General features: G+C 35.9%; 1 protein-coding gene across 1 annotated transcript in view; it reads right to left on the bottom strand.

Moving 5' to 3' along the window:
• LOC150107355 (voltage-gated purine nucleotide uniporter SLC17A9-like) overlaps positions 1 to 23,086 on the bottom strand; it is a 235,909-nt gene that overhangs the window by 126,619 nt on the left and 86,204 nt on the right. The gene's annotated exons all lie outside the window — the stretch shown is intronic.

Here is a 23,086-nt window from a genome sequence, read left to right as displayed (position 1 = left end):
TAGAAATGGAGGAAAGAGTGCTGAAAAAGGAGTTAGAGATGATAAAGGTGATATGAAAACAGGAGGAAAACCACCATACTTTAGCATTTCTGGTCGAATATCATCTACTCTTGCTGCCTTTCCACATTTCAAGCCTTTGATGGCTTTAACCTTGAAGTATGGAGTAATAACTTCGAAAAATCCTTAAATGAAACAAGAAGTAATAGCACAGTGGTAAAAAACACTCAACAGGCATACAGTCAGGAATACATATCCATACTTGAACTAGATAAAGCCATCAAAGGCTTGAAATGTGGAAAGGCAGCAAGAGTAGATGATATTCGACCAGAAATGCTAAAGTATGGTGGTATAAAAGTCTTACTGCATAGTCCGAAAGCCTGGACAGAGGGAATTCATCCCTCTGTCCAGGAGTAGAGCTCTAATAGTAACCCATATATAAAAAGGGAAATAAAACTGAATGTGAGAATTACAGAGGTATTTCCCTACTGAGTGTTCCTGGCAAGATCTATGCAAGTATACTTGAGAAACGGTTGAGAAGAATTGTGGAAGAAAAGCTTGGTGAAGAACAAGTTGGAATCAGGTCAAATAGAGGCTGTCAGGATTCAGATCTTCACTTTACAACAAATAGTGGAAAAATCATGATAATATAACAAAGATCTGTATTTAAGTTTTGTCGATTTGGAAAAGGCATATGACAAGGTGCCAAGAGAGAAGCTATTCAATATGCTATAGTTATATGGTGTCGATGGGTCATTATATCAAGCAATACTTAGTCTTTATTTGAGTTGTAAGTCAGTAGTTAGAATTGAAGGAAGTACAGGAAGATGGTTTAATGTTAAATCTGGTGTCAGACAAGGATGTAACATTATCACTTCTGTTATTCATTATCTATATGGATCACATTATGAAGGAAAGTCATAATGTGATATCATTATGACTAAGCTTGATATCAAATTGGAGACGTTAATGTTAGCTCTTTGCTTTATGCGAACGATGTCATACTTCTAAATATATCCACTACAAGTTTGCAAGATTCCTTGACTAAATTGAATAATTGTTGTAATAGATATGGTACAAAGATCAGCACTAAAAAGACAAAGACAATGAAAATAGGTAGAATTGTTGAAAATGTCAACTGTGTTGTGAACGGGGAAACCTGTGGAACAAGTAAAACATTTCAGCTACTTAGGCACGATTTTTACTGAAGATGGTAAATTAAATATAAAAATAGACAACAGAATCAACAAAGCTGCTATGGTAGGAAGTCAATTGAATAAATTCATATGGAATAAGAGAGAAATTAGTTGCAACACTAAATTAGCTGTATACAAAACAGTGTTCAAACCAGTTTTAACTTATGGATCTGAGAGCTGGGTCAGAAGTAAAACATGTGACCAAACACTAGAGACCGCAGATATGAGAGTCCTGAGAAAGATTAGAGATGTGAATAGATGACATCAATGGCAATATCATATTAAAAACAAGGATATTAGGAAAGAACTTGACATTGTCAGCATCCAGGAATGCGTTAGCAGAGCTAATCTCAGGTGGTATGGTCACTTAAACAGAATGGGCGAGGAAGGATTGGCAAAACAATTGTTCTCTGCCAGGTTTGCAGGAAAACGACCCAGAGGAAGACCAAGATATAGGTGGATTGATATGGTACAAAGTGCCTTAGACAACAGAAATATAAGATCTGATAATGTTGGAGTCTTGACAAGTAACAGACTGATTTGGAGGAAAATTGTAGACAGGAAGTTAGTAATGATGTAAATTTTTCATGTAGTACTCTCATATCCTGTACACCCCTTGAGGGTACATGTCAGGAATTTGATGATGATGATAAAAATATACATAAATAAATAAAATAAAAAACGTTAAAACACTCATGATAAATGTACTATAGGTTTACAAACCTTTAATGGGTAAAAGTTAAAATAATAATAATGATTTATTTTTTCAGAAAAAACTTTGCACTAAGTTTTTTGCACAAAATGGGTTTCTGAATTTTAAACAGGAATATTTTCAAATTTAGCTGAAAACAACAAAAATGGACTAAATGAAAACTATGACATCTAATGGCAAGTGATTTACCCCATTTCCTTACAAGAAATGAAAATCTGGACTAAATCATAATAACAATAGTTAGACAGGTGACTTTTCCAGATAACAACCATTATCATTATTACTACTGCACCCTCTATGGAGTCAGCAAGACTCAACATGGGATATTCATTCAACTGACAACGTATTTATCATCATCATCATCACGAATCATGGGCTCACTGCCCGTTGATGTCTGATGCCTGTTTCACTATCTTCTTCCACCTTTCTTTGTCCAGTGCACAGTGTCGCAGTTTTTGTACACCCATTCCACACCAGTCTTTTATATCGTCTATCCATTCTCTGTATGGTCTACCTCTTCTGTTTATACCATCCATAATACCAAACATAAATGTCTTTATCTTCCGGTCCTCACTAATTCTACAGATGTGTCCAAATAATTGAAGCTTCCATTTTATAATCTTCTGCGTTAGATTCTCTTTCGGTTGTATCTTCCAATAGAGCTCTTCATTGGTGATTTTCTGTACCCATCCTATTCTTAGAGTCTTCCTGTAACAAGTTCTTTCAAATGACAAAATTCTTTTTCTTGATTCCTTATTTATTACCCACGTTTCAGATCCATACAGTACACCGCTGAAGATGCATGTTTCCAATACTCTTAGTTTTGTTTGCAGACTGATCACTTTACTTTTCCAGATGTTATCCATGGCCTTCAGATTTGTTCTTCCCTTTGCAATCCTGATCTTTATTTCTTTTTTACAGTCCAAGTCATATGTCAGTTTACTTCCCAAATATGTGAATTGTTCTACATTTTCTATATCAGTTCCATCCACTTGTATCTTTTGTTTCATGTTCTTCTCACCAAATACCATTGTCTTTGTTTTTTCAAAGTTCATAACAAGTCCAAATCTCTTCCCTTCCTCATTTAACAGTTTCAGTGTTTTTTGTAGTTCTTTTTTGTCTTCTTCAATAATAACAATGTCATCTGCAAATCTCAGATTGTTAATTCTCATTCCGTGTACAGATATTCCTTTGGCATCTTCTTTCATTTTATCCATTGCTCTTTCTAGATGTGCGATGAAAATGCTTGGTGATATTGGATCTCCCTGTCTAGTACCTCTGCTTGTTTTAAACCATTTCCCCAAATCATGACCTATTCTAACTGCTGCAACTGCATTCTGGTAAACATCTTTTAATATAGCTATTAGTTTTTTATCAATTCCATAGGATTCCAGAACTGCTACTGTCACTTTCTGGTCAATACTGTCAAATGCTTTCTGAAAGTCAACAAAGCAAGTATATATGTTATTGTTTTTTCTCCTAGTTTTCTCTGCTATTAACCTCATTGTCAAAATCTGTTGAATTGTATTTAAGATTCAGTATTTATCATACTGAATCTTAAAATCCTTAACATTCCTTGCATTAACAAAACATTCTGGTAATGCATTCCATTCATTGACAATTTTCCGTGAAAAACATCCACTCCTCACACCGCTCTTCACCACACTTATATAACTTCCAGGGATGAAATATGGTCCCCCCCCCTGCATTCTATTCATTTTATAATTTCATCGTGATTAATCTGATAAAATCCTCTCACTAACTTAAATGTCTCTATCATATCACCTCTCTTCCTCCTGTCCAATAAACTCTGCAATCTGCATTTATTCAACCTCTCTCTCTCCATAGCCAGTAGTCTAAAGTCTTGACATTGCCTTAGTCACTTGCCTCTGAACCCTCTCCAATGTCTCCACATCACACTGAAAACCAGGTGACTAGATATGAGCAAAACAGTCCAAGTCGGTCTGACCAGTGCTTTATACAGTGACACAACCACTTCCTTATCCCTACATGTTAGAGAACTTCTTATCATAGCAGCACTACGATGTGCAACCTTTGCAACAAGAGCAATATGCCCTCTAGACTTCAGTCTATCTACTGTCAACCATCACTATCAAATTTCTAATCTCATCCACTTCCTGCAGTATGGCACCATTGATATAGTACAGAGCCTTATATTTCTGCACTCTAAAATGCAACACCTTGCACTTATTGATATTAAAACTATAATTTCACTCCTTTGTCCAAGTAAAAAGTCTATTCAAATCTTCTTGAAGGGAATTAACATCAGCAGTGCTACTTGTAATTCTTTCCAACTTCGCATCATCAGCAAACAACTGAAGATCCTCACTCAGTCCACATGATATATTGTTTACAAACAAGTTAAACAGCAGGGGGCCCAAGAATAGAACCGTGAGGTACGCCACTGGTTACCCTCCTTTTTCGAGACACTGCACCATGATACACAACCTGCTGGTATCGTTCAGAGAGCCAATCTCTGATCCATCTAACCAGTGTACAAGTTATAGAGGATGGGAATAGATGGTAAATTGGTTAGATCAGTGGTCGCCAAAGGGGTCGATATTGACCCCCTGGGGTCGATATGACATTGTTAGGGATCGATTGGGGGTTGACAGAAAAATATAAGACATCATTGTATGGGTAATATTTAATTCGGTTAACTTGGATTACCTCCATGACAAAAGACATGGAGGTAATAACAACACAATTAAGAGTGAATCATGGGATCAGTACCTCCATCTTACAGGTCCATGAATAGGATATTAATAGGATATTAATACCATCTTACAGGTCCATGAATAGGACCTGTAAGATGGAGTAAGGTCATGAAAATAGTTACTGAGGCCAATCAAGTAAGCCAAAATGACGTATTTACCAATAAACGGATGTTGGTGGTTCCTGCCGGACGGCACAGTGGGAGCAAGATTGCAACATGTGCATGGTTCTTATTTACTGATACTTACAAGTATTCGATCCCAGTCTCATTTCTGCGCATCGACGTACAAGTGAGCGTTAATGTTCTAAAATTCATCAACATACATTATAATTCAATCGTTATTCATTCACAAACTAAACTTCTCTACGTTGAAGAGTTGAGCAGCGCTGGTAGTAATACCAGTGATATTAATACCAATAGTTTATTAATATCAATAGTAATACCAGTGATACTAGTAATAGTAATAGTGGTAATAGTAATATATACTATATTATACATACAATAGACCTTTTAACTATAAAATAAACAATCTAAAAACTCACATAAGCGTCTTTTTTGCTTGTTCTATTATAATTAAGTAACAGTAAAATATAGGGGGTCAATAAAAAGTCAAGAAACACTTGAAGGGGTCGACGGGCAAATGACTTTGGCGACCCCTGGGTTAGATGGATCTGAGATCGGCTCTCTGAACGATACCAGCAGGTTGTGTATGATGATGATGCAGTGTCTCTGGTAATGAAATGACTTTGCAAAAGCAATTGATAGATTACCACTTATCATGTGGTAATCTATCAAATGCTTTTGCAAAGTCCAAGAATATCACTGTATATGATTCTCCCTTATTTAACACACCAGTTATTCTATCACAAAATGCAAGTAAACTGCTAAAACAGACCTTTACAAATCAATGCTGATTATCATAAAGAATGCTTTGTCCATCAACCCAATCCTGTATTCTATTCCTAATCTCTCCAACACCTTGACCACAACCGCAATTTTACAGACTGGTCTATAATTAGAAACTTCTGTCCTATACCCATGCTTGTGGAGTGGTACTATTTGCCTTTTCCACTCCTTAGGAACTCCACCCACTGCAAGACTTTCATTAAATAAGCAGGTTAAGGGCATAGCCAACTGTGATGTACATTCCCACAGCTTTCTTTCACTTCCAATTCTCCTAATACTTGCCTCCTTTCTATATACTGCACCACATCATTTACACCTGTATGATATACACTGATAAAGTGCTCATTCAATAATTCCACCTATATCCTTTGCAACTGTTATTCTTCTGCCATGATTATCCACCACTTTCAACCTGCCATAATTATTCTCTCTCTTGCATGCCATATATAGGAGAAAATTCACTTGAGTTAACCTTGGCCTAATCAGCCAATCTCCTCTGATACTACACCTTTTCTTTCTTTACCATGCTCTTCACCTTTCTAGCCTGCACTTTATACTCTTCATGGATCCGAACACTACCAACTGTCTTGTACCTCCTCCATGGCATTTTCTTTTCCAGCACAGCTTGCTTGTGCTGGAAAATGATTTCACTGTTCATCCATTTCACTCCTACTTTATTTACTCACTTAACCCTTGGTATGTAATCCCTTATGAATATACACACACATTTTCTGTGAAGATGAGATAGCTACTGTTGCAACAATAGTCATATATACTCGCTACTATATATAGTGCTATATAGTGCCCTATGTATGTTTTTTTTATATTTTTATGTATATGACAAATTTTATCATATACATAAAATTAAAACAACATGCTATATATTCATGAGGGATCAAAAAAAAAAAAAACCCTTAAAAGACTGCTAACTCAAGAAATCAAAAGATCAAATGACAGATAGTACCAGTACAGTGAAGTTATGTTTTAATTACCAAGTGATTTTTTTAGATAATGAAAGTAAAAAATCATTTTTGTTATGACTTCCAAGCAAATGCTATTGCAAGTAATGTTCCTAAGAAAGCAATAAAAGCCTTTAATTTAAAAATGAAAATTGAAGGTGTGAACAGATGTGAAACTAGTCAGGGCACTGCCATGATAAGTGTTCTTAACCTTAACAAAAACATGTCATACAATTCATGATAATGCAGAAATTTTGATAATTCTGCATTATCCAAAATATTGAATCTTCAGCCAAAAAATTGTTATGTTGGTGACTATCAATATGCTCATGAAATGCATCCTTTTTTTTTATCTCTATAAGATAACTGGCTATTTGTCATAAGACACACCACTCATGATTCTTAAAAAAATTGTCTTGAGAAGTAGATTTACTATATGCTGAAAGATGCAATAAAAAAATTGAGGTGTGCTTTTCTTCATTTTGAAAAGGCTGTCCATGTTGAAGGGATGCAAATAACAAAATAAGACCAATTTTGCTTATACCAATTTATAGCAACCTATCAAGTGTACCTTATAATATTTTCAAATCTCTTATTTGTTTCCCCTTACAACTTTTCTGTGCTTTCAAAATAACCAGTTTTTAATTTTTTGGCAAAATTTGAAGCAATTTTTTTCATAGACGAAATGCTTCAATCAAGTGATTACAGGAATAACATATTCCACTACATATAAAAATGAAACAAACAAAAAAAATCAGGCAAGTATTCAGCCTGGAAGAAAAAGAGCCCTTGGAATACCTAAAATACCTAAAGGTCTGGCTGCCATCTTCAAAAAAAAATTAGTTTGTAAATGTAAACAAAAAATGAAAACAAGAAATCATTTTTTACTGCCTTTTTAATGCTCAAAGTGCATACTGTGAGCATTAAAATGGCAAAAAAAAAAAAAAAAAAAATCAGAAACTGGACAATCTCAAAATAAGCTGTGATTAATTTTAAAACCCTCCAAAATTGTGCAAATTCTATGGATCCACCAAATGAAAATAGCCATCATAGTTAACAAGGATGCCAAAAAAATTATTTAATTATATACTTAATTTTTTTACTTTAATATTTAATTTAATTTAATTTTTATTATTTAATTATATAAAATGTAATTTATTCTTAATTTGATAATTTTGCAACTCTATTATTACTGTTATTATTGCTATTACCTGAAACCTCCAAAGAGTTTCATTTTAATTTAAATTAAAATGGCTACTAGAGTCCTATAAAACAGCGCTTCCCAAACTGTGTGCCTTGGCATTGTGGGCCGTAAGTTTTGTTGAGGGGGGGGGGGTGAAATAATGAAAACAAATTCAAAATGTTCCAAGACTGAGTAAATTTTTTTTTAATAATAAAAGAAACTTATTTCATTTTTTTTTATTTATTATTTCTTTTTTCCCAAACTGTGGGCCGTGGCCCCCTTGGGGGGGGGGGGCATAAGTTTTGTTCAGGGGGCCATGAAATAATGAAAACAAATTTAAAATGTTTTAAGACTAAGTAGTTTTATTTTAATATTAAAAGAAATGTATTTCATTTTTTTTTATTTATTATTTCTTTTTTGTTATTTTTTATATTTTAATGAAAAAAAATCACACATTGGTTGGTTCACAAATTTTGCTTCCTGCGTATTTCGGTGCTTAATGAATATTAGTAAATATATGCGTATTCATATAAGTTTCATTTCAAAGGTATTGATAAGAAGTACAAAAAAACTTACAAATGCAAACTTTTGAATATAAATTGTAATGAATATAAATACGATAAATATTATAATAATATATGTCTGTATTACGATTTTTTTTTCGATGAGGGCCGTGAAATATTTTAATTTTTAGAAAGGGGGCCTTTACATCCGTAAGTTTGGGAAGCACTGCTATAAAGAATAGTTTCAAAAACAGAATTTCAGGATGTAGAAGTAGATATACTGTTAGTTTTGTTGATTTGTATAGGCATGTTAAATGAGAAAAAGGAGTGTAGTGTACTCTCATCAGAGAAACTTGATGATTTGAAGTCAAAGAAGAAGAAAACAGATGCATTCATCATGGCATACAGAATGTACAAACAGAGAAAAAGTTGCAGAGGTTAGAAGACAGACCATATGATCAGACTACATAATACTTCAGAGATGTCAATAAAAACCAAATGAGATTCCCTAGAAATTTTCCATGGCATTTGTCCAAAGTGGGTAAAAAAACTAAAAACCAACACTGATTGACATTAGAAAAATCATATACTGACAATTACTCTAATCGAGGAGTTTTTGCATGGTGTAGAAGTCGACAGTTGATGGTTTTTCCACCAGAAAAAATTAAAGTGAAAGAAATAGGATAACTTCATTTTAAATATCTGTAGCTTTTCTTAAGAATAAATTGAATATGGGCTTATTTTCAAGATGAAGAAATACCAGTGAAAAAAAAAAAAAAGGCAACACAGAAGTCAAGCCTGAAGCACAAACTTCAGAACAATAAGAGAAATTTCTAGGAGTAGGTTTCTGTGGTTAAGCAGTTTGGTAGGTATTTTTCGGTATCGAGTCCACAATATAATATAAAGAAAAAAAAATTCTTTATATAATTTTATAGAATAGAAGAGAAATTTCTTTTCAGAATCCAGTTTAGACAAGGTTCTTTTGAACCTTGAAAAACATCCATGGGAACATCAACTACTGTGCATGTGTCATGGAGAAAGGATATTCACCAAGATCAATGCAAGAATTGGATGAAAAGGAAGAATCCAATAGGATGGCTTTTTCTACCAGTAATGATGCAACAAAACAAAATCATTGCAAATAAGTTAATTGCCATTTATGCTTGCCATCTTTAATTTATAGTATAACCAAGTGAAAAAAAACTTTCGACATCTATCTTTAATAGAGAGTATTTTAATAAAAGGATAGACCTTTTAACTATTTGCATATGAGAAATATATGACTTCTACATTGCATCAACCTAGGTATCTCTTCTGGATCTGGCTCCCATTGACGTGGTTTTCCACAGATGGGGGGGGGGGGGGCTGCTGAAGTGCTCTTGTTCAATGCATTCCAATGGATGCTTGCTTATGGCATAGTTCCTACTGATGTGGCCTTTATCAGGGCTCTTCAGTGGATGCCATACCCTATTCTTGTTGGCAGTTTGTGGAGGGAGATTCTTGGCTTGGTCGTAAGTTTTTGCCTACTATGGAGCTAAAGCTTCTGAAGGTTTAGTCTGGCAGAACTACTGCTGAGTTTAATGGAGTATAGTTAGTTATAATAGTTCAGGTTACTCAATGAGGAAAAGATTTGGTCTTTGAGGGTCTTCTCTCAAGATTTCTTTGTATAAGGAAAGGGTCTTCTCTGGTTTTGAAGAAGACCCCTTTACTTGTACAAAGGTAGTGGTCTGTCCCATAGTGCTTAGCATTATACCAAGGAATTGGCAATTAGAATCAAGATCATGTGAACAAACAAGAAAAACAAGGTAAGTAGAAAATTATATACAGAGGCTCCATGATCAGAGTAGTACTTAATGAAAGCATAACAAAATCAGTTTCCTTGGCACAAAAATGAATGACATTAGTCATGCCATATAGATGCAGAAAGGTAGGACAGGTTGTGCAGAAGGAATGATGTAGAATTTATGGAGGTTTATGGTCTGAGTTTGATAAAAGGAAGTATTTGTATAATGTTGATAGACTGCACCTAAATGATTATGGTTAGATGTCTTGACAGAGTTTTGTTTGCTCAGCATGCTGGAGTGAAAATTCAGGAAAATTTAAACAATTAATGTGAATGTAGGTGAGTGTGTGTGTGTGTGTGTGTGTGAAGGCATCGATGAGGCAAATGAGTGTGAAAATGACCAACAAATGTAGAATCTAGTCTCTCAAGCAAAAATATTGAATAGGGTAGTCAATTCAGGAAGTAAAGGTGGTTGGCAGAAAGAGATGAAGTAGTTTCTATATACTAATGCCAGAAGTACCAGGAACAAGAGGGAGGAGTTTTGGCCATTGGTTAGTGCAACCTCTCCAAGTTATAGACATTAGTAAGACCTGACTAACAATAGATGATGTAGATATAGGAATAGAATGTAAGAAGTTTAGGGAGGATAGAGAAGTAGGATGAGGGGAAGGATACTGCCGATGATAGCAGATGAATTGCAGCCAAAATGAATAGGCTAAACACTGGAGGGAACTATTCATCTGAAGCAGCCTGGTATGAGATCAAGGACAATGACAAAATATATGGTTGGTTGCAGTTATAGGCGAAGGGTTCCAGGGATGATCTTGCAGCCAAAATGAATAGGCTAAACACTGGAGGGAACTATTCATTTGAAGCAATCTGGTATGAGATCAAGGACAATGACAAAATATGTGGTTGGTTGCAGTTATAGGCGAAGGGTTCCAGGGATGATCTGGAAGACATACATCAGGAAATTAGTACAATGAGTGCAGGTAGAATAATTATTATGGGGAACTTTAATTATGGAGATATAGATTGAAAGAAGAAAGATCACATAACAGAAAGGAAATAGAATTTATACACCTACTGAGAGACAAACACTTGAGGCAACACTGGATCTGGTCATAGGAGCTATTCATAACCAAGGTGGCCACACTGCCTGTGATTTGGGAAAGTGACCATGCGGTCTTGACTTGGGAGATTGCAAAACATGAGGAATATTCTGTCAAGAAGGTTTTTTTTGTGAAATTACAAGGCAGGTGATTATGACAAACTTAGAAAGAAGCTCAAAGCTGTGCATGACATAAAACCCTGCAAGGGAAGGATGTTAGTAGTGCATGGGAGATAGTTACAGGGCATCTAGAGGAAGCAAAATTAAATTGTATACCTAAGATGAAAAGGGTAAATTAGGTAGGAGTTAGATGGACGAGTACAATCGTTAAGCATGAGTGACAAAAAAAGAAAAGAAACTGTAGTGGAGGCTATATAAGGAGAAAGGTGACCCGCATAGTAAGGAAGGCAAAATCAGATTACAAGTGAAACTAGCTGAGCAGGCTAAAGGAAATCCCAAAGAGTTGTTGCACTATATGGCAAGAAAGAGGAAGAATAAACTTAATGAGTGTTGATGATGATGAGGTGACAGAAGCAGATAAAATTGTTGAGTTACTGAGTGACCACTTTGTATATCATTCAAGTGAGGTTAATGCAGTGACAGACTGATGTGGGAAGGTTGTGGATGAACTGCAGGTTCATAGGATACTGCAGAAACTAAATATAAATGCAGCTGTGGGATTAGATGGGATATCAGCTTGCATTTTGCAAGAATATGCAAGGGAACTGGCAATACCTCTGACTAGGCTCTTTAATTTAAGTGGTAATTCTGGTTGAGTTCCAAGGGGTTGGAAAGAGGGCAAAATAATTCAATTGCATTAGGGGAGTTCTAAAACTGCAGCAGCAAATTATAGACCAATCACTTCTAGTTCTTTTACCACCAAGGAATGGTGGTAAAAGAACTGGAAAAATTGGCCAAAAAGAGAATTCAAGAATGGGTGGATAAGAATTGATACACTATGAAGGACAACATGGCTTTGTGAAGGGTTGGTCATGCTTAGTAATTTGCTAACTTTTTTATATTATAGAGTGACAGCTGAGTATAGGATAAAGGAAATGGCTACACAATTGTTTTGCTGTTTTTTGTAGACAAGAGGATGGTTGATCGACAAATATCAAAAAGTGATATATGAAGAAGCAGAATCTGTGAAAAAGCAGGTGACTAATGATGTGCCACAGAGTTCCTTGATAGGACCACTACTGTTTAATTTGTATATAAATGATATAGGAAATAATCTGAAAGGAAATGGTTCAGTTGTTTTCTGATTATGCAAAATTATGTAGATTAATAGTTAATCATGATGATGTGGAGAGCTTGCAAGATGATTTAAATAGGCTGTCAGTATGGGAAAAAAATAATGGATTTTAGTTTAATGTGAAAAAATGTAAAGTTAACCATTTTGAGATGGATTGATTACAAGCTATGTACCACACTAATGGACCTGTATCCCAGGAAATAGATGAAGCTAAGGATTTAGAAGTGGTGGTGGTGGTAGACAGAAAGTTGAAGTTTAGAGGGTATATTGCTAAGGTAGCTCTTAAGGTTACTTGGCTAAAAGTAGAGATAAGGAAGTTGTTATTCCTCTTTATAAGGCCTTGATACATCCACATCTGGATTACTGTGCTCAGGTCTTGTCTCTAGGGTTTCTTGGGGATGAGGAAGTGGTAGTGAGAATTCAGAGGCAAGTGACCAAGATGGTGAATGGTCTGTAATGTTCCCTATGAGGACAGATTGAGGGTGTGAGGGGATCAGTGTTTAGCAGAAGTTGTTTGATAGGCAAAAATGGGGGATGGGTGATGTGATAGAAACATCTAAGTTACTTAAAGGGTTTTATGGAATTGATGGAGGGGAAATGTTTTTGAACTTGGCTAGAAGGTGCAGAACAAGAGTTCATCCCTGAAAATTGAGTAAAGGCATGGTTAGTAGTGAGGACTAGATTTTTTTCACTTGCAGAGTCGTGAATGAGTGAAATGGGTTGCCAGTCAGCTGTGAGCAATTTATATGTTAATGAGTCCAAGGAGCAGTATGAAAGATTGTGTGGATAGTTTGGGTCTCTCACGACAAGTCTTTGGACTCCATAGAGATGCCTGAACAATAATAATATGCGGCCCAAGCGGGATGGGGGCACTTTGCATTATGGGATACTAAGGCAATCGATGGGAAGTTATTAGCCTCTATATACAAGTAGGCCATATGTGAAGATATTTCATGGACAAAGTTTGTTTGCTTACACTTGGATAAATGATTAATGCAAGAATATAATTTCTTGACATTTTAATGGCTGCTGTTTGAGATGAAATAAAGAAAGACATGCAATATAGAAGTAGTGGATACTGTACTAGGCAATATATATATAGAGATAATATGATATGGTGCAAAAAAAAAAACTACTGAATTTTGACATCCCCTTCGGTACACACATGAGATATGCCATTCGACTGCATGCACATTAATAGAAGAGCAGGTGATGAGTCTGTGTCATTACATTTAGATGTAGCAACGGTGTTCACTGAAGAAGAACATATGTTTACTGTTGAGCATTACTTTCGTTTATAGAGTTGGTAGAGCATATGGTCCAAGCCTATGACATGTTTATGAGCAGTTTGTTCATTATTTTCTTAAGTATGCCTGAAGCAATAGTGTCATCATTGTCTTAAATGAAAGGTTCCAATGTATCGGGAGTGTTCTGGCACAATGTAAAGGACATTCAGGGAGACCATGAACTGTTAACACAAATGAGAATCATGGGGGAAGGGGGGGGGGGGGGGTAGAGTGTTTCTGAAACACAGTCAATGCCAAGCAGCAGTAAGGAGTTGAGTGCCTTTTCTTACGTCATTCAGGTGGGTCAGTGTTCAACAGCAACAGATTATACTGCATGGCAGGAATACTGTACATGCATACTGCCCAATGTCTATGAAGATCCATGCTTCCTCCATAATGTCTGGTTCTCGGATGAAGTGCATTTCCATCTAAATGGTCATGTAAACAGACAAACCTACAGGCTTCTTGGTTTCTCGAGACCTGAGAGACATGGTGTGCAGTTTCTGGCTATGGCATAACTGGATCATATGTCATTGAAGAGGGGTGATGGAACTGTGACTTTGAACAGCAAATGCTACATTGAGAATGTGTTGGTTCTGTTCACCCAGAATTTGCATAGGATGTGTCATGCCCATTCCACTTTGTGCACAGGTATTCCAACAGGACAAAGCAACTTATCACACATCAAATGGTTCTAGAGCCTATTTATCAGAACACTTCCCTGGGAGGCTCATTTTAAGGTTCACAGAATTCCTGGATCTTTCATGTTCTCCTGATCTCACATAACTTGATGCCTTCATTGGGGGTATGTTGAAGGAATGGGTATTCTACCATGACTCACATTTAAACCTTGATGAACTAACAGATAAAATTACATGATATGTCCAGCAGATGTCCCAATCCCTGTTCTCCAAGATGACAAGAGAACCTTCACTATGAAACCTGTCTTGAAGGCAAGGTGCCCATCTCAAGCACATAATCTACTATTGTTAATGTTTTATTCAACCAAGATTCCATCAATAGTTGTGGATGTACATATCATCAGGTGTAAAGATACATTTCTATGTTAATAAACCCATTTACTCCATAACACATATTGTTGTTATTCAGATTAAGTGGATATTGAATCCAGCATTATTTCAAAGACGAAAAGAGAAACTACAAGAGTTTCATGCTGAATATAGAAACTATAAAAGTTTCGGTGGATCCAAGCATAAACAAACCTTTCATGACAGGGGCAACTCGTAGTAAAGTTGGAGTAAGCGCTGATCACTATCCTTAGTATTTCCCATAATGTAAAACACATCTCCTAGCAGACATGTATGATGTTATACATTATTGGGGGGAGGTATCACTACCCAGACCGGTTTCGACCTTTGTTGAAGTCTCATCAGTGGGAGTCAGACCCAGATGTAAATACTCAGGTTGAAGTGATGCAGAACTTATACTTTACCATACGAGTTGTCAAAAAAGGTGTCACATCACAAAAGGCACCAAGAATTACTGAAAAAAAGAGAGCCAAAAGGCTTCACTTCGGCGATGCAAAATTGTTCAAATTAAGTGGATATTGAATCCAGCATTATTTCAAAGCCGAAAAGAGAAACTACAAGAGTTTCATGCCGAATATAGAAATTATAAAAGTTTTGGTGGATCCTGGCATAAACAAACCTTTCATGACAGGGGCAACTTGTAGTAAAGGTGGAGTAAGTTCTGATCACTATCCTTAGCATTTCCCATAATGTAAAACACATCTCCTAGCAGACATGTATGATGTTATACATTATGGGGGGGGGGGTCACTACCCAGACCGGTTTGGACCTTTGTCAAGGTCTCGTTAGTGGGAGTCAGACCCAGACGTAAATACTCAGGTTGAAGTGATGCAGAACTTATACTTTACCATACGAGTTGTCAAAACGTTTTGACATTTTATCCATTGTTAAAACATATAAAGTTGTAAACACAACAATGTTAGCATGCTGAGTCAGACAATGATGAAGTGTTTTAATAAGAAACAAAGTGACACAACTTTCAGGGGTGAACAATAAACTCAAATACACATATATTATTAAAAATTTTGAAAACAAATACCAAAATCTTGGAGTCTTGGTGAAATAACGTGAAGAAAACTATTTGATTCAGCTACAGAGGATTGTAGGGAAGTCATCAAGTCAGAACTCCTCAAGAAGTTAAAAATGCAATATTGAAACAATGAATGTGTATTGAAATTCCCTAGAAAGCAAGTCAGTATGTACTTTGAGATAATACAGAATAAAAATGTAAGAAACTAAAGCAATGTATAAAAGTAGTTAAACAAAAGTCATGGGATGACTTCAGTAAGAATACAGAAGATAAATACAGTGGTGCCTAGCAATTCGACACTAATCTATTGCCGAACTAACGTCAAATTGCAGGACAATATTTCTCATATAAGTCTATGGAAAATAGATTAATTTGTTGTTGGACCCCTATCCCATTGATGTGGAGTGGGAGAGAAATACACCATATTATTTACTTTACGTTACGTATTTTACTATTGTATAATACACTAAATAACAAAATACACTATTGTATACACAATACATACAATCTATTGAGCCTTAGATGTTGGAAGGGAGTCTTCTTTATCCTGTTCTACCTCTTCTCGTCTCCTCTTTACTGGATGAGGAACTGATCAAGCGTGGACTGTCTCTCTCTCTTTTTCAAGATGGTTTTGAAGTGATGCATGATGGTGTTGTTGAACAAGTCTGTCATTTTACTCACATCAGCAGTGTTGGGGTGCATTCCAAACAAACAGACTACATCTTCTCCCAATGGAATAAAACTTTTTTAATGGCAGCTGTTCGCATCAACCCTTTTTCCCTGCCATCCTCTTCTTCAGGTGAAATTCCGCTTTCTCTCTCCTTTGTTTGCTGTTCACTGAGTGATCTGAGTTCTTCCAAGGTCAGTTCACCATCGTGATCCTCCACAAGCTCCTCTACATCAGCCTCATCAACCTCTTCTATGTCGAGATTTTCCACCGTCGAAATTATCTCTTGCATGGCTGCAGCTGCTTGGTCTGCATTATTGTCATCCTGAGAAAAATTAGGAACGAGTTTCTTCCACGATGCATGAATGGTTTCTCTGTGTCACTCCATCCCAGGCCATTTTAATAAAGGAAATGGCATGGAGAATGTTGAACTCGGTTTTCCAGAAGTCATTCAGTGTCTTGTCAGAAGAGTGAGTCACGTCAAAAAGCTGTGAGAACAAAGCCTTGGTGTAAATTTTTTTAAAACACGTAATCACTTCTTGGTCCATGGGTCGGATCAGTGATGTCGTGTTTGGAGGCAAGAACTGGACAAGAACAAAGTCAATTTCAAGAATGTCCTCTAAGTCTTGAGGATGGGCACTAGCACTGTCAAGGATCAGCAGTGCTTTCAAAGGCAAACTGTTGTCAGTGAAGAACTTCTTCATGCTCGGGACAAACATCTCAAAAATCCAATCTTTGTAAACTTGCTGGTCTACCCAGGCTTTTGCATTGGATTTCCACATCACTGGCAGTTTGGACTTAATGATTTTCTTCCCAAAGCACCGAAAATTTTCTAAGTGGTAGACCAGAAGTGGTTTTAGTTTAAAGTCTCCGCTTGCATTTGCTGTCAATAATAAGGTAAGCCTATCTTTCATGGGATTATGTCCCGGGGCCTTCACTTCTTCTTGCATGATGTAGTTTGATTTGGCAATCGCTTCCAAAATAACCCAGTTTCATCCCCATTAAAAATTTGCTGTAGCAAGTAGTCTTCCTTCCTGATTAAATCTTCAAATTTTTTCACAAACTTTTCTGCAGCCTCTTTATCTGCACTAGCAGCTTCCCCCTATCTGAGAACACTATGGATGCCTGTTCTATCTTGGAATCTGTGAAACTAGCCTCGACTTGCTTTGAATTCCTCAGTTTGATCTGAGGTACATCCTGGAGTTTTCTTCTGTAATTCTTCAAAAATTAACCTAGCCTAAATTTTCATTTTATTTCTCACAGATCATTGCCTCAGTTAGAATAGATCTTCAATCAATGAAGGGATGGAAATCTTTTTATCACCTCGTTCTCTAATCCAGGTGATAAGCAGATTTCCATCCCTTCATTGATTGAAGATCTATTCTTGTCAGAAATCTTCATTGCACCAGTAGACACCCTAGCACCCATAATCTTCTCTCATTGTTGCCAAAAAGTTGCCACAGTTGACCTAGGAAAGCCATACTCTTGAGCTACATCTGTAACTGTTCTACCTTTCTGCACTATATCTATAATTTCTTTCTTCTTCTCTATGCTCAACCAAGTGTGCTTCTTTCCTGAATTATTCCTTTGTTCACTTCTCTTTGGACCCATTCTTAAATTTCACTCAAAAAAATAATAATAACTGCAAATGCACAAAATTTTTACTTTCTGAAAAATGCAGAATTGAAAATTAGCAGAAACAACATGAGCAAACACCAACGTAGCCCAACAAGAAATGACAAATAACATCACACAATTCTATGTACGCACATGCGATGGCCCGCGAAATTCAACTGCCGAATTGCGAGGCACCACTGTATCAGGAAGGTGGCAAATGTTCTAGAGGCTATTGAAGAAGCTTAGAAATTAAGTAAAAGAACTGTAACGTCAGGCCAAATATTGGATCAGACCATATTTTCACCTTGTCAGGAGATTTTCATTTTATGGCAAATAGTTGAGAAATCATGAAAATATAAAGAGGATCAGCACTAATGTCTTGTGGATGTGGAAAAATCATATCACAAGGTGCCAAGAGAAAAGATGTTCAGAACACTATAATTATATGGGTGAATGGAACACTTACAGAGTAATGCATAGTCCATATTTAAGTTGCAAGTTGTTAGAATTCAAAGAACTACAGAAAGGTGGTTTGATGCAAAATCAAGTGTAAAACAAGGGTACACACTATTTTACACATTCATCATCTATATGGACCATTTATGTAGGACACTTGCATTAAATCTGCTATCAAAATTGGATATATTAATCTCAGTTCTTTACTTTATGCAGATGTTATATTTCAAAATAAATTCAGTAAAGTAGGATTCCTTAGCTAAATTTAATAACTACTATAATAAACTTGGGATGAAATTCAGCAATAAACAAACTATGCAAAAAAAAAAAAAAGCAGGAACATTGAAAACATCAACTGCATTCTGAATAGTGAATCTATATAACAAGTAAAATATTTCAAATATTTAAGCATAATTTTTAGTGAAGATGGCAAAATTAAATATGAAATTAGACAACAGAATAAGCAAAGCTGGCATGGTGGGGAGTTAACTAATAAATTTATGTAGAATAAGATAGAAATTAGAACAGTATAGTAGATGTATACAAGGCAGTCTTCAAACCAATTTTAACTTATGGATCTGAGAGTTTGGTTAGAAGTACATGAGTTCAACAAAGACAAAAGACCACTGATGTGAGAGTTCTGAGAAAAATTGAGTAAACAGATGGCATCAATGATAGAAACATATTAAAAATGAAGATATTAAGAAGAAACTTGACAGTCTGCATTCAGTTAATGCAATGTTAGCATTCAAAATGGTTAGCAAAGTAAGGGTTTGATGCCAGGATGGTAGTCAAAAACCTAAAGGAGGACCAAAATCTAGATGGATTGATGCAATGAGAAGTACCTTAGAAATTAAAAACATAAGATCTCTTAATATTAGAGTCCTGAGAAACAGCAGACCAATTTGGAAGAAAATTGTCAATAATGTAAAAAAATAAATAAATAAACGAATAATACAAAAATAGATTATTATTATTACCTTAAGAACCCCATGGAGTCAGACTCATCTATGAGATCCTTTTGTCATCATATCGTGCCTTAAACACACTCAAATTCTCTGCAGACAACACCCTTTCAGGCAAGGCATTCCAATCATTCATGCAAAAAACCTACTTCTCACTCCCCTGCTCACACCCTCCTTATACAGCTTCCAGAGATGACTTCTGGTTCTCCCTTGATCTCCCACAATTTTCTGTAAAACTTCTTAAACATTGATCCTTTAACAACACCTTACTAACTTGTAGGTCTCTATCATATCAACTCTCTTCCTCCTATCCTAGACTCTGTAGATTGCGTCTTCTCAACCTTTCTTCATATTCGACATTCTAGAGATCAGAAACTACCTTAGTCAGTCACCTCTGGATCCTTTCCAACATCTCTTTGTCCTTTTGAAAACCAGGTGACCAAATCTGTGCACAGTAGCCCATATGCAGCCTAATCAGAGGCTTATACAATGGAACAACAATCTCCTTACTTTTACAAGTCAGTGTCCTCTGCATCATTCCCAGAATTTGTTGTGTGACCCTCACAATTTTGGCAATATGTCCTCTAAATTTTAGATCCTTATCCACTATCATCCCAAGTTCTCTTATTTCCTCCACCTCCAACAGTATATCCCCACCATGCATAAATTCTACATCCAATCTTTGTTTTCCAAATTTTAAAATCTTATATTTTGCAACATTGAACTCACATCCCCCATTCCCATGCACAATCACTCAATTTATTCAAGTATTCTTGTAAGGCCATAACATCTGCTCTACTCTTCATAGTTCATCCCAACTTTGCACTATCTGAAGAAAACTGAATATCCCCATCCAAATCTTTGCCAATATCATTAATATACAGGTTAAACAGCAACGGCCCTAAAACAGACCCTTGAGGCACACCACTAGTGACTTTCCTCTTCCTGGATATTGCTCCCCCATTCACATCTTGCTGATACCTATCAAATAGCCAATCTCTGATTCAATGCACTAATCTAATATCCAACCCTATCCTCTCTAGTTTGACTATCAACTTGTCATGGGGGGGAGATTGTGCTGCTGCTTCAAAAGTGAGGTGATAGAACTCAAGCATCAAATTATAGGCCTATCTGTATGTCAGATGTGTGGTTAAAGTGTGGCGAGAGGCTGGTAATCTATCAAAAGCCTTTGCAAAATCTAAGTATGTATGTATCTCTCTTCTCTGTCCAATAAAGCCATCATCTTATTGTATTAAGTAGATTATTAAAGCACGATCTCCCTTTAGCAAATCCATTCTCCATCAAAGATAATACCATTGTTGTCAACTCAATTCTGGATCCTGGTTCTCGCCAGCCTCTCCCATACTTTAACCACAACATCTGACATACAGATAGGCCTATAATTTGATGCTTGAGTTCTATCATCTCACTTTTGAAGCAGCACAATCTTAACCCCCCCCCTCCACCCCTTTGGAACTCAACCCACTGCAACATTCATATTAAACAAATATGTCAAGGCAGATGCCAACTCCCTGGCATATTCCTTCAAAATATGTGGCATTATATTATTGGGGGCAACACACACTGGCTACCTTTCCTATTACACTATTATCTTTTATCAGTTTCAACAACCTTCTGATATCCAATCTGACAAATTCTTTGTTCCAGTCAAGTCGCTTGTTCCTAATACCACTACTCTTTTGCTCGCTTACTTCTCAAATCCAATGCCTCAATCACTCTACTTCCAGGAAAACAAACCTTATGCATCCTCTCGTCACCACAAATCTAATATTTGAATCCCGATACAATGCCACTCACAGATCTTTCATTACCTCTTTTATAGCAATATTATTCGTTTTTGTTATATTTCATTATATTCATCATAAAATAATAAAAATAGAAAAAAAAATCCTTAGTCCACCCATGGTAGTAATGTATCATAGGTTTACAAAGACCTTTCATTGGTCACATAAAAATGATAATGTAAACAAAAAAAAATAATTATTTATATATATATATATATATATATATTTCAAAAAATAGATTTAATGACTCCAAGACCGAGATAACATATAAAGATTTTAATGATAAATACTACTAGTTTCGGCATATAGCAGCCTTCTTCAGGTATTTATAAAGGAAAGGAATACTAATAAACATTGAATTATTTAAATAAACAAACTGGAAATTACAGGTACAAATTGCCTCACATAATCGATACATAAAAACGTTGTATTTTTCAAGTTGTTCCAACTGGCGTGCCATTGTTTGTTGCAATTGTACGTGCAAGTTCACGTGAACGCCAATATTGAATAACTGCAGCATGGCTATCTGGGATGTTATAACTTAAATTATTATTTAAGTGGACCGGGTTCAGTAGGATTTCCCTTGATTCTACGATTTTTCTTTCAAACTCATCTTCACAGCGAAAAATATTTTCTGATCTATTCCAGCATACAGAGTGGCTTTGTTGGTCATCATTAGGATTATTTGAAAAAAGAACATGACTGGATAACGCAGTTGCATGAGATCTTTTGTATGAGATGTCTCTCTTATGCTCTTCTATGCGTTGTTCAATAGATTTGTTAGTTTGACCAAAGTATGGGATATTGCAATCACACCACAATTTATATACTCCAGGGTACTTAAGGTTGTGATGAGTAGGTTTTGGATGGCTGATTAGAGAGCGGATTTTTGGAAGTGTGGTGAAGAAGGTCCTGATATTATATTTTTTAAGGACTTTAGCTATTTTCTTAGAGACTGTGCTAATGTATGGAATAGAGATGCTACCTTTAAAATTAATAGTCTCTGTTGTGCACTGCTTAGGAGGGTTCAGAAGAAGTTTCTTAATTGTTTTTTCAGAGTATCCATTTTGTTTAAAAATAAGAGTGAGGTGATTCATTTCTTTTTGTAGTTCATCTTGTTCATTTAACAAAAACTTGGAATTATATCTACCTTAGGACACAGAGCACGTTCTCTCTTAAATGAACAAGATGAACTACAAAAAGAAATGAATCACCTCACTCTTATTTTTAAACAAAATGGATACTCTGAAAAAACAATTAAGAAACTTCTTCTGAACCCTCCTAAGCAGTGCACAACAGAGACTATTAATTTTAAAGGTAGCATCTCTATTCCATACATTAGCACAGTCTCTAAGAAAATAGCTAAAGTCCTTAAAAAATATAATATCAGGACCTTCTTCACCACACTTCCAAAAATCCGCTCTCTAATCAGCCATCCAAAACCTACTCATCACAACCTTAAGTACCCTGGAGTATATAAATTGTGGTGTGATTGCAATATCCCATACTTTGGTCAAACTAACAAATCTATTGAACAACGCATAGAAGAGCATAAGAGAGACATCTCATACAAAAGATCTCATGCAACTGCGTTATCCAGTCATGTTCTTTTTTCAAATAATCCTAATGATGACCAACAAAGCCACTCTGTATGCTGGAATAGATCAGAAAATATTTTTCGCTGTGAAGATGAGTTTGAAAGAAAAATCGTAGAATCAAGGGAAATCCTACTGAACCCGGTCCACTTAAATAATAATTTAAGTTATAACATCCCAGATAGCCATGCTGCAGTTATTCAATATTGGCATTCACGTGAACTTGCACGCACAATTGCAACAAACAATGGCACGCCAGTTGGAACAACTTGAA

The sequence above is a fragment of the Typopeltis vanoorti genome, chromosome 4, assembly GCF_054136105.1.
Source record: "Typopeltis vanoorti isolate ZY-2024b chromosome 4, IOZ_Tvanoo_1.0, whole genome shotgun sequence".
In the NCBI taxonomy this organism is placed as follows: Eukaryota; Metazoa; Arthropoda; class Arachnida; order Uropygi; family Thelyphonidae; genus Typopeltis; species Typopeltis vanoorti.
This window is presented reverse-complemented; position numbering and strand designations above follow the sequence as displayed.